Source organism: Mirounga leonina, unplaced genomic scaffold (genome assembly GCF_011800145.1).
Source record: "Mirounga leonina isolate KUSES-001 unplaced genomic scaffold, KU_Mleo_1.0 Mir_98, whole genome shotgun sequence".
NCBI lineage: Eukaryota > Metazoa > Chordata > Mammalia > Carnivora > Phocidae > Mirounga > Mirounga leonina.
This window is the reverse complement of record NW_023270921.1, coordinates 4510708-4524006: the sequence shown is the minus strand read 5'-3', so window position 1 is coordinate 4524006 and position 13299 is coordinate 4510708. Positions and strand designations below refer to the sequence as shown.

Genomic DNA, 13299 nt, shown 5'->3' with positions numbered 1-13299 from the left:
GACTCAGGCTCTGGGGGAGACTGGCCTTTATTCAAATCTAGCCTCCACAGTTCTGTGACCTTGGGCAAGTCGTTTAACCACTCTGAACTTCAATTTCATTTTTTAAAAAATTGAGATCCCAATCACAGTATCTGCATCACAGGGTTTTTGTGAGGATCAAATTAGCTAATGTGTGTAGAGCACATAGTAGAGATCCCAACACCTAGTAAGCATGTAGCAAATATTATCCATTATTATTTATAGGTAGTGGTTAAAAGCATGGGCTTTAAGGTAAAATAGACTCTATTTTGACTCTCATTGCCACTACTAACCATTTGTATAATCTCTCTTGGTTTTATTTTACTCAACTGTTAAAAAAAAAAAAAAAGGAATAACATCCATCTCATAGGGCTTTTGTGACAGCTAGAGATGATGTATTTTTTCAGGGCCTGACACACAGTAAGTACTCATAATTCTCCTAACAATGTTATTAATATGATTAGTAGGAGGAGGAGGAGTAACATATGGCCTGATACCCAAGATGGCCACAAAATAACGTGATAAATGAAATAAATAGGATAAATGTGCAACAGTAATACCATATGATAAATGATATAATGGAGGTATGGATAATCAAGAAAGGGAATCTGAGGAGGAAAAAAGCTGATTTGGCTTAAGAAAATCAGGAAAGGCCTCAGAGGACAGCATTTTTTAAGAATTTGAGACTTGGAGGAGAGATCAAGGAAGCCATTCTAGCAAATTGAGCAGCATGAGGAAAGAAATGGAATGTGAAAGTGCATGGGAAGGTCAAGTGGTTTACCCAAGGTCACCTGGGTTGATGGAGGTGGGAGTAACTTTGGAGCTAGATGTTCAGTGAGCAGTCATGATGCCTCTCTCTAAACCCTGAGAATTTTCTGGCTCCCTTGGGCTAGAGTCGTTCTCAGCCATGAAAAACCATGTGTTATATAAGTACATTCATCCTGTCGCAAAGATAAATTGTCAACAGCCTTTTTTTCTTTGCCTCAAGATGCACAGGAATTTCTAAAAAGTTCCTTCTTTGACACAAGCATTTAGTTTTTCTGATGACAGTATTCAGCTGTCCTGGCAGCTGAAAATTGGGGAATTTTCATTTGCATGTGTAAAAAAAGAAAAGAGAAAATAGGGTCTGCAGTGAAATGTAAACACTTTGCCTCAGAGACTGCTCAGAAGCCTGAATTCAATTTACTGCTACTAGTGTGGGCAGACTTGTAGTTAAAGCCTAGTCTGGTGTTGAGATTCCAACCGGTGGGAGGGCCTCCAAGACCACTCCTGTAGGCTGGCCTTCTCTCCTGATTATTGGGCCTTAAGCGAGGGTCCTAGGAAGAATCCAGCCATAAAGTGTGTGTGCAGGAACTTCTGTGTGGGGGCCTAAAAGCTGTCTGAATTAGCAGTTGCCTGAGTCCAGGCGGTCAACAGCTCTCAGAGGATGCTTTAACAGTGCCTTTGCCAAGTCAGATGTTTAGAACCAGAGGGCCATTTTCCCCCATAGAAACAGTCACAGAAAGTGTTTGGGGGCTTCAGGGGCAGCCCAAGAGACCCATTTCACTGACACGGTATTTTCTCCCTGCTGCATTTGGGAACCTGCAGTGCGTTGTAAAGCGGAGATGGTAGTTTCGAGGCGGCTTTTGGATGTACTCTCCATACTTCAGTTTTTGTATTTCTGCATGAGGTAATGAAAAGGGCAGGAAGTTGGTCTGAGATACTGTTCCGGGGCAGGTGAGGAATCTTTTACGCATGGGGGAGCCGACACAGAGAAGACTGCAGCCTGAATCTGCTACAGTGTAAGCTTTGCAAGGACAGGGATCCTGCCTGTTTCATTCACTGCTTCATACGAGATACCCAGTATGTTGCCTGATATACAATAGGAACTTACACTCTTGATGAATAAATTAATAAAGCATACAGTTAATTCTCTAGATCTATTGTATGAGCACCACTTAAGAACAATGTATGTTTTTCTTAAAAATCCTGTAAGCAGGACATCAACAAATTCAGACGGATTCAAGAAATATAAAACCTAAACTATCAAAAGTAAAATCAGCTTTTATCCTGTTGATCTTACCCTTCACCTCAGAGACAATTAAAACTAGTCTGGTGATTTTTTAAATGCATTTACAAACATTCATAAAAACATACATGTTCATAGATTCGTCTCCCTTTGTTCATTGTATTTTATTATTTATTTATTTTCATCATCATACGTGCGTTCCTTAGTCCCCATCCCCTATTTCACCCGTCCCCTCCCGACCTCCCCTCTGGTAACCATCAGTTTGTTCTTTATAATCAATAGTCATTTCTTGGTTTGTCTCTTTCTTTTTTCCCTTTGCTCATTTGTTTTGTTTCTTGAAATCCGTATATGAGTGAAATCATATGGTATTTGTCTTTCTCTGACTGACATGTTTTGCTTAGCGTTATACTCTCTAGCTCCATCCATGTTGTTGCAAATGACAGGATTTCATTCTTTTTACGGCTGAATAATAGACCACTTCTTATCCATTCATCTATCAGTGGACACTTGGACTGCTTCCATAGTTTGGCTATTGTAAATAATGCTGCAATGAACATAGGGGTGCGTAGGTCCCTGTGATTTAGTGTTTTTGTATTTTTTGGGTAAATACCCAGTGGTATAATTACTGGATCGCAGGGTAGTTCTGTTTTTCACTTTTTGAGTGGCCTCCATACTGTTTTCCAGAGTGGCTGTACCAGCTTGCATTCCCACCAACAGTGCATGAGGGTTCCTTTTTCTCCACATCCTTGCCAACACCTGTTGCTTCTTGTGTTTTTGATATTAGCCTTTCTGACAGGTGTGAAGTGACAGTGATTTTATTTATTTATTTATTTATTTATTTATTTATTTATTTATTTAGATTTTATTTATTTATTTGACAGAGAGAGAGACAGCGAGAGAGGGAACACAAGCAGGGAGATTGGGAGAGGGAGAAGCAGGCTTCCCGCTGAGCAGGGAGCCCAATGCGGGGCTTGATCCCAGGACCCTGGGATCATGACCTGAGTTGAAGGCAGATGCTTAATGACTGAGCCACCCAGGCACCCTGAGTGACAGTTCATTTTAGTTTTGATTTGCATTTCCCTGATGATCAGTGATGTTTGAGCATCTTTTCATGTGTCTGTTAGTCATCTGGATGTCTTCTTTGGAGAAATGTCTGTTCATGTCTTCTGCCCATTTTTTAATTGGAGTGTTTGCTTTTTGGGTGTTGATTTGTATAAGTTTTTTATATATCTTGGATACTAACCCTTTATTGGATATGTCATTTGCAAATATCTTCTCCTATTGAGTAGATTGCCTTTTAGTTTTGTTGATTGTTTCCTTCATTGTGCAGAAACTTTTTATTTTGATATAGTTCCAATAGTTTATTTTTGTTATTTTAAAAAAAGATTTCATTTATTTATTTGTTAGAGAGAGAGAGCACAAGCAGAGGGAGTGGCAGGCAGAGGGAGAAGCAGGCTCCTCACTGAGCAAGGAGCCCAACGTGGGACTTGATCCCAGGACCCTGGGATCATGACCTGTGCCGAAGGCAGATGCTTAACTGACTGAGCCACCCACGCATCCCTATTTTTGCTTTTTTTCCCTTGCCTCTGGAGACATATCTAGAAAAAGGTTGCTATGGCCAATGTCAGAGAAATTACCACATGTGCTCTCCTCAAGGATTTTTTTGGTTTCAGGTCTCACATATAGGTCTTTCCTCCATTTTGAGTTTAGTTATCTCTGACAAAGGAGGAATGACTATACGATGGGAAGAAGACAAGTCTCTTCAACAAATGGTGTTGGGAAAATTGGATAGCCACATGCAAAAGTATGAAACGGGACCACTTTCTTATTCCCTTTATTTTATATAAATGGGGTCATTTTATATGTACTTTTTTGCACCTTGCTTTTTATCCCTGAAGAATGTATTTTAGAGATCATTGCACCTCAGGACATTTAGATCTAACTCATTCTCTTTAACTCTTCCATAAGCGTGTTAAAATTTATTAATTATTTATTTTATTTTATTTTATTTATTAATTTATTAATTTCCCATCAGTGAATATGTGTTACCAATCTTTTGCTATATCTAACTGTATTGTTTTTAATGCCCTTGAATTTCCTTGTGTATCTTATTTTAGATAGCTATCCAAAGTGAAATTGCTCTATTGATATATATGTGCATTTAAAAATATTAGGTTTCTCGTAAGATCGACCTCCCAGAATACTGTAGTGATTTGCATTCTCATCATCCTTTCATCAACGCGATACATTATTTTTCTTTTACCATTTTGCTAATTACAGAAATGCTGTCACTTAATTTGCATTTTCCAGATGATTTGTTAGGTTGAACCTCTTTTAAGTTAGTTATTGACTAATTTAAAAGTGTTGACATATATTTATCCTTGTAGAAACTGCACCTTCACATATTTGGTGCTTTGTGTGACAACCTTGTTGTATTTTTCTTATTAATTTTTGAAGATTTATTATATTCTAAATAATAATCCTTTGTTATATAATTTGCAAATACATTTTCCTCTCCTCTGCTTACTTTTGGACTTTGGTTAACTTTTTTTTTTTAATTTTATTTTATGATGTTATGTTAGTCACCATACAATATATCACCAGTTTTCGATGCGGTGATCCACGATTCGTTGTTTTCGTTCAACCCCCAGTGCTCCATGCAGTATATGCGCTCCCTAATACCCATCACCGGGCTAACTTCGAATTTTGAGAGCACTATTGATTTGACTTCTTACAGTTAACCCGTCTTCCTTCTTGAAATACTTTTCACATTAATTTTCCTAAAAAGTATACTTCCCTGGTTTGCCCTCTGACTCACCAGCAACTCGTTCTTAGTAACTTTTGTGGGTTCTTCCTTCTCTCTCTGGCCTCTAAATGTTAGAGTTCTTCAGGGCTCGGTTCTTTATACTCTTCTCAAATGACATTCTCACTTAATGTGATTTGACCATCCATAGCTTTTGTGCCATCAATCTCTCTTTAATTAATAGCTCTAGATCATAGCCGTCCTCTAAGCTCCAGACCACAATATCCAATTTGCTTCCTTGACAGCCTCACATAGGTGCCTCTTAGGAATCTCACATTTAATGTACCTTAAACAGAATTCTCTTATATATCCCACCCACCCACCTACTCCAAGCTTCCAGAGTCTCCTCTATGTCCATAAGTGGAACTGTCATCTACCATGTTACTAAATCTGGACACTTTCTGTCACTCTCAGGGAGAACTATCATATTAAACTGCAGACTTAAAGCTTTGAAAAAGAAGAACCAATCAGCTGATACTGAAAATATGGAGTTCAATCTAAGTAAATGCGAAATCCAACCACAGGGACAGAATGTAAATCACAGAAGTGTAGGATGATGCCTGAACATCCTGCTGCATGTTTAAAATTTGGAATTTGAGGGGTACCTGGCTGGCTCCGTTGGTAGAGTATGCGATTCTTGATCTTGAGATCATGAGTTTGAGCCCCACGTTGAGGGTAGAGATTACTTTAAAATAAAATTTAAAAAATAAAGTAAAGTAAAATAGAATAGAATAGAATTTGGAATTTGATAAGTACAACTTCATTTTCCTCATGCAAAGCATTCACTGACAAATTTATGTCATTCTATGTTATTAATAATAATGATTATGATGCCTAGCATAATTCCAGAAAAATGTGCCAGTTACTGTATTTAAGAACTTTGAATGCACTATTGCATTTAATTTTTACAGCAACCAAATAAGTTGCCATTATAATTACCATTATTTTAACAATGAGAAAACCGAGGTTTAAAGAGGGTACAGAATTGATCCAAGGTCCCACAAAGTCTTCATGATTATCTTCAGGTTAATGAAAGATTAAAACACTCAAAATTGAAAATTATCTTGCCCTTAAAAAAAAAATCTTCCCTGAGAATCTATAACGTATAGAGGACTTAGTCTGCAACCCAAGAATCACACTGGGGAGAGCCAGGTCATGACAACACTCCAAAACTGTGGGGCCTTTTTCTTTTAAAGTCTTTTTGACAGAATAGAATTTTACTTTTCCAGGTTGAACTAAAAATAGGACAGTCTGCCTCAGTGGTTGAAATAGTAGGCCTTCCAGTCTTGGTCCTATTCTTGTAATCCTTTGACTTATGCAACATTTTATTTTATTTATTTATTTATTTATTTTAGATTTATTTATTTATTTGAGAGAGAGAGCACATGAGTAGGGGGAGGGGCAGAGGCAGAGGGAGAAAGAGAATCCACAAGCAGACTTCTCCCTGAGCTCAGCGCCCCACGAGGGGCTTGATCCCAGGACCCTGAGATCATGACCTGAACCAAAACCAAGAGTTGGCTGCTGAATTGATTGAGCCACCTGGGTGCCTCTGCCCTCCTTTTTTTTTTTTTTTTTTAAGATTTATTTGCAACATCTTATTGAACAAACATATGGGCAGCCAATGAAATAAAATGTGTTTTTGCCAGACAGTCTTAGTGGACTTTGACCACTCAAACTGAACGAATTAGAGATGTCTGTGGTTGTGTTTGGTTTTCTGTGAGATAAGCATCTTTGGAATATCCAGCTCATGATCAAAATAGAAGTGAACATACCATTTGATTGGCTGATGAACTAGTTTGTGTAGATATGTAGGTTACATAGCCTCTTAAAAATAGTCTCCAGGGGCACCTGGGTGGCTTAGTCGTTAAGCGTCTGCCTTCGGCTCAGGTCATGATCCCAGGGTCCTGGGATCGAGCCCCGCATCGGGCTCCTTGCTCGGCAGGGAGCCTGCTTCTCCCTCCCCCACTCCCCCTGCTTGTGTTCCCTCTCTCGCTGTCTCTCTCTCTGTCAAATAAGTAAAATCTTTAAAAAAAATAGTCTCCAGGGGCACCTGGGTGGCTCAGTCGTTAAGCGTCTGCCTTCGACTCAGGTCATGATCCCAGGGTCCTGGGATCGAGCCCCCATCGAGCTCCCTGCTTGGCAGGAAGCCTGCTTCTCCCTCCCCCACTCCCCCTGCTTGTGTTCCCTCTCTCGCTGTCTCTCTCTCTGTCAAATAAATAAATAAAATCTTTAAAAAAAATAGTCTCCAGGGGCGCCTGGGTGGCTCAGTCGTTAAGCGTCTGCCTTCGGCTCAGGTCATGGTCCCGGGGTCCTGGGATCGAGCCCCATATCGGGATCCCTGCTCAGCGGGAAGCCTGCTTCTCCCTCTCCCACTCCCCCTGCTTGTGTTCCCTCTCTCACTGCCGCTCTCTGTCAAATAAATAAAGTCTTTAAAAAAAAATAGTCTCCAAACATGAATTATTGTCATAATATATGTTTCCTGGGCAGTTTTAATTTGTATACCCACATATATTAGTAAGAGGTATGATGCCACCATGTGGGCAGTGGATTCTAAGAGGTTCATCATGGGTGTGAACTGATTCTTAGCAGATTTTGGAGTCAGCTTCTCTCTCCTTGTCGCATCTTTAACCTGGCTCTATGGCTTTTCCCCATCCACCAACCTCTCTCTCAGTCTTATAGAAGTCACCTTTCCCACTCCAGGAAACTCCCATCAGACATAATGGCAGAGAAAGGAAGAAATAACCTAGTGAGGAGACATTGGCTGCATTCCCACTCAAGTCCAGGACAAGACGAGGTTGCCTTGTCACCTCTGCTGTTCAGCATTGCATATAAAATCCAAACGACAGAAAGGAGAAATATGAAATATAAAAATCAGAGAAAAAAAGAGCAAAACTGTGACTATGAACAATATGATTTTTTACCAGGAAAATCCACTATAAACCATGAAAACTAAGACGTTTCACAAGGAAGTCCCGATACTGAATAACTAACCCAACATTCAGTGACTCCTACATCCTAGAAATCACCAGTTGGAATGTGGATTAGGAAAAATACCATCATCCACAGAAGCAGTAATTGAAGTTACTAAAAAGTACAAAATGAAAACATAAGACATGTGTTGAAGGAAATTTTAAAATTTTACTGAAGGAGAAATCAGAGATATTCCTAAGGGTTCACTGTGGAAAGCAGAAGAGAATACTAAAAAAATCCAAATTTTTCTTTGGAAGTTATGGGACACTCATCAAAAACCAGGTTTGCAGATTCTGGGACTTGATTTATTAGGTTTTGAGGTTTGATTCACAGTAACTGTGTACTGAGCACCTAATGTGCCAGGCACTGTGTATGAGGTGGTAGACAGAAAGATAAAGGAGAGTCGGATTCTCCCTGAGCTCACAGCCTAACTGAACAAAGAGTCACATAAGTAAATAATTACAGCACAGTGAACATCGCTGGGGTTGTGGACAAGGTTTAATGGGAGCTGAAGGGATTGCTACCTAACCAACAGTTTCCTCATCACTGATGAGGGTCATCCAATCGCTGCTTGAATTCCTGCAACGAGAGAATCATAGTACTTGATGAGCCTGCTCAATGGTTGAGTAACTCTAGCATTTAAAAGGTCTTCTTTATATTGAGTTGAAATCTTCATCCCTATGCCTTCTGCCTGCTGGCCCTAGTTCTGCCTTGAGCAAGAGAAAACAAGGCTACATCTTCCTGTATGTTTTAGTTCTATGTCCCTTCTGAGGCTTTTCTTCATTCTCCCATTACTCTCCATGCAATATTCTTAAAGGTTTGGAGAACACGATCACGTCCCCTTATTTGTAATCTTTATTGTTATTTCTTTTGATCATTTTTCCTTCAAAATATGGTCAGTAGACCACTGCCATTAAAATCACCTGGGAGCTTAGTAAAAACACAGATCCCAGACCCCATTCATGGAACTCGGGCAAGTTAGGGAAAATGACATTTTTGCCGAGATGATTCTTACGTGTGTTAAACTTGGAACACCACAGACTCTGACTCCAGTGGATCGGAATGGTCCAGCGTATGCTGGCATTGATTGTGTTTCTGGGTTATGACACATATTATAATTCTTAGATCCTTTTAGAGTCTCTTAAAGGGTGATAATTTTATGTGATTGAACTAGTAAAATTCCTTTGGAAGTTGCCTCAGCTCAGCCGTTCTTCCAGCCAAGTGACTCTGGCCCCTTGGGAGGTGAAGTGTGATCACATAGGCTCTGACCACACAGTGTGGCAGGAGATAGGAACAAGCCATCCTGATGTGATTTGGAGTTTTTTGGGGGTTTGATTCTGGAGTTCTTTGTCCATTATCCTTGGATAAATATCAAGGATCTTGCCGGGGCTGTTCTCTTCGGAGTCTTCAGAGCCTAGTAAAAAGTGCCTGCAAGGAGTAAAGGAATGCTTCTGTCCCTTTTCCCTGGTCTCGCTTCTCTTCTGTTTAACTGTCTTTATGAAGATTAGCCCCTCTGATCTTGGATTTGTGGCGCTGACGGTAATCTTAGAACAGATATTTTTCTCTACATGAAATCCACTGAGGATTCCAGTTTTAGTTTCTTGGGTAAATAATCCCTGCCCTGCCTATCTTACTACCTCATTGTGAAAATCAAACGAGGTAATGGAGGTGAAATTTCTTTGCTAACTGCAAAGCTCTGTCTTCAGGGGAGAAATAATTATGTTATGAGAACAGACTATTTATAAGTTAGGTAAATAGCTAAGACTGCATGCTTAGCAATGCAGAGATGGCACACAGAGTTTAGCTTTCGGGACGGAGTTCTCTGCTCTCAGGCCAGACTTAGATAGCTCTTGTGGTTCTCCAAGTTTAGACCTTGCCCAAACCTAGGACACGCATCCTGTTCCTCAGAAGCCTGAGAACTTCTGCAAGCACTTCCCAAAGAACTTCTTGTCTATCTAAATTGGCTCTTGGCTACTATCCTCCATTACCTACCCTCAATCCCCCCTGATAAACAGTTTTTCTGTTGACTTGGGGATCTCTAGAGCTGTGCTATCCGATAGGGTAACCATTGACCACATTCCGAGGATTCAGTAACTGCATATTATAAGTAGAATATTTTCATTATTGTAAAAAGTTCTATTGGACAAAACAGCTCTAGAGCCTTCTCTCTGGAATGAGGCAATGTATGCTTTTCCCTGGACTTACTCTTAACAACCAAAGCTCAATAAAAAATAAGCCAATTCTAATGGATGTGTTATAGAAGTCTTTGATATTCCCGTGCACAAGATTAGTATGCTCAGGTTTAAATATGGAATCAACAGAGGTGGTAAATATGAGGATAGAGATTGAAAGTGAGAAAGAGGGAAAGAGAATGAGGGTTCTACTAAAAACAGTAGGAGAAAAAAATTCTTCTGGGCTATTGCTTTTTGTTGTTTCCTTTATAAATAAGAGTTATCAGAATTTATCATTGTATTTATTTTTTGTTGACTTGTTTATTATCTGTCTCCTTAGTCAGACTGTCCATACATGAGGGCAGGTAACATGTCTGTTTTATTCCCAAAAGTTTCCCCAGGGTAGAGCACATGGCTCAATTCATATGCTTATTGGTTGAATGAATGGACGCTTTTATCAGACTCTGTTACTCACCTGGAACGTGTATAGTCGAATAAGTTTTCATCACTTTAAACAAATATTTATTAATCTCATAACCAGAATCATTGTTTTTTTTCACTGGCACATCACTTGCCAATTTTCAATGTCAACACACCAGAATTTCCCTTTTAAACAGATTTTCACACTGTGGGTTGGAAGATTACCCATGGATGAGACAGTAATTTAGGTTTGATTTTACTTTGGATGCTTAGAGGTTTCTGCTAATGTTGAAAAGTTGTTTGACATTTAAAAGCTATTTTGTGGCTATTACCTTGAACTTTGGAGGTTACAATTGGATTCAACATTTACCTCATTGTTTTGAGCCAATGCCAGACTTAATCTGGGTGAATCAAAGATGGGTGAGGATGACCTTGCCTTATCTCCTCCAGCCTCCTCCAGGGCTCGCTACATAATTTGCAGGCCCAACACAAAATGCAAATACAGGGCCCCTTGGTCAAAGGGCAGGTAAGATTTTTCATCGAAAGTATTAAAACGTAAAGCCTTTTTCTTTCATCTGCAGTTTTTCTCTCAACTTGTCATGGTGTATTTTCTTTGCTATTCACCTCTCCTCCAGGAGAAAAATAAAATATAATTTTAAATTATTAGCAAAAATTTACCATTCTTCTGTATAGTATGCAGTACCAGTTTTCAGTGCAAATACGAGAACGTTTTGTTTATAAGGAATCACCAAAGTGACACAAATCACACGAATCGGATTTCTCAATTCAAGCGTGCGTATGTATTTTGTTTTTACCAGACAGTGCACAAAACTAATGCGACTGTTTTTACTTCACCTCTTGATAACACGCACATTCTGCTGACACTCTGCCTCCTTCAGCTTCCTGATCAGTAAGGAAGCACTGAAAGGAGCCATGGTCGGCCGTGTCTTATCCTTTCTTTCTGTGCTGGTATTTTCAGCAGAAGTGGTTGGCTAATACGGGGGAGCACCATGAGTGAGAAAAGACAGGGTTTTTTTGTTGGTTCCTTCTTCTTAGCACAGCACTGCCTTCCTCCTGCATTGGCCAAGTTCCAGTCAATCAGAAACCGTGGTCTCTCGGGGCTGTCTGCATTCCCAGTCATTCAGTCATAGAAGTGTAGATAAGAAGCATGAGCGCCGGATTCTGGTGGACCCATGATCTGTGGAGATTCAGTAAGACTCAGTGGTAAACATGTTGTAGAAGTTGCTGACAGAGAGACCATGGGAAAAGGGAAAGTGCTTTCTATATATAATGTGTTCACCATACTTGCTTGGAGGCTAGTTACTAATCTTTACGATGGTTAATCTTAACCAGAATCGTGTGCTCATGGGGCGTCATTCACATTTTGAGGCAGCAAGGGGCTATGGCGTATACACATATGCACAAGTAGTCTGTGCCCACCGGTGCCCACCTGTCACCCGCGCATGTTCCATTGTCCCTTCAGACCTCACAGGTTCAAAGATAAACTTCTGAAGAATTTCAAGATGGCGACAAGCAGAGCATTAAACCAAGGTCTGGGTTTCTGTCTGGCTGCGCTGGTCACACAGCCAAGGAGGTGGCCTGTCCCCAGTCCTTCCCAATCACAACCTAAAGCAGCCTCTCAGGAGACGTCGTGCTTGTTGGGATCACACCAGGAACACGGGCAGAATAACAACATCAGAAGAGCTCCCCTTGTCTTGCGTTCAGTAATCAAGTGGCTTAAGCTGCCCTCCAGGATGCCCTCTTCTGGACCGAAATGCTGAGGCCTAAGCGTTATTCCCTCCACGGAGACATTTTTCAAGGAAAAGTTCCCACCCCTGACTTAGAAGAAGGTGAACTTTGGTATGTAACCCAAAGCATAAGGGCTGAAGTGCTGAGGTTTGGCACGCCTGGCTTTCAGTCCCGAGACTTGTCATTTACTGGTGATACCACCTTTAACCCATAGCCCCGGCGTTTCTGGGTCTCCGTTCCTTTATCTGTAAAATAGGAATACCCTTAGGACCCATCTCCTCGGGCTTTTGTTAAGGTGAAATATAAGAGATGTGCAGAGCTGAGTCCAGCTCGTATTGTTGCACAGAAAGCGCCCCCTGAACGGAAGCCAGTGCAATGGCTGTTGCTATAATTGTATGTACAACATCATTCATGTCTTGGCTAAACAAACTTCTCCAGTTATTTTCTCAGCTTCCTGATGAGCATTTCTTAAGAAATGAGTCAAGAGAAATCTCTGTGTTCCAAACACTGCCCTCAGACAAGGAAGGCAGAGCTCCCTCTGCCAGAAGAAAAACCCAGAGATAAGTTAATCAGGCTGTTTATAAATAATTGTTTAAGCACCATGAGATGAGACGTGTTTCCTGGGTACGTTGTGCCCTGTGCCGAACAACTGGGGCTGTCATGTTGAATACGCCTCTGGCTTTTAAATTGCCTGTAGGCACGTCTCCGAGCCAAACTAAAACACGGTAACCATGTCCAACAAGTCGGGTGCGGTCCGTGTGTATTTGCTCTTCCTCTTCGGCTCTGCAGGCGCACGGGTGGCCAGGGCTCTAGGGTTCTGTGTACCAGGCCCCCGCGATCGGTGCCCACGGCGCAGACTCCCGAGCACAGCCGGATCCAAAGATGGCATTGGGAGCTTTTACGAGCTGAGCCTGCGTTCCACTTGTAGAGGGTCTATTTAATGGGTTCACTTGGGGGCCAGAAGTGCACGTGTTTTAGGAGCTTTGATGTACAGCAGTACTGAGGACCCCTGGTATAGCAGAGAGAGCAGGAAGCCTGTGCTGATCACCGAGCAGCCGTCATCTCTTTCCACACCAATAAAACAGGGAAGCTGTAGGGGCGCCTGGGTGGCTCGGCCGGGCTTCTGCCTTCGGCTCAGGTCGTGATTGCAGAGTCCCAGG

At 41.1% G+C, this 13299-nt stretch overlaps 1 protein-coding gene across 1 annotated transcript in view; it reads left to right on the top strand.

Moving 5' to 3' along the window:
* Nucleotides 1-13299, top strand: part of LOC118006646 (5-hydroxytryptamine receptor 4) — an 89768-nt gene that overhangs the window by 37603 nt on the left and 38866 nt on the right. The gene's annotated exons all lie outside the window — the stretch shown is intronic.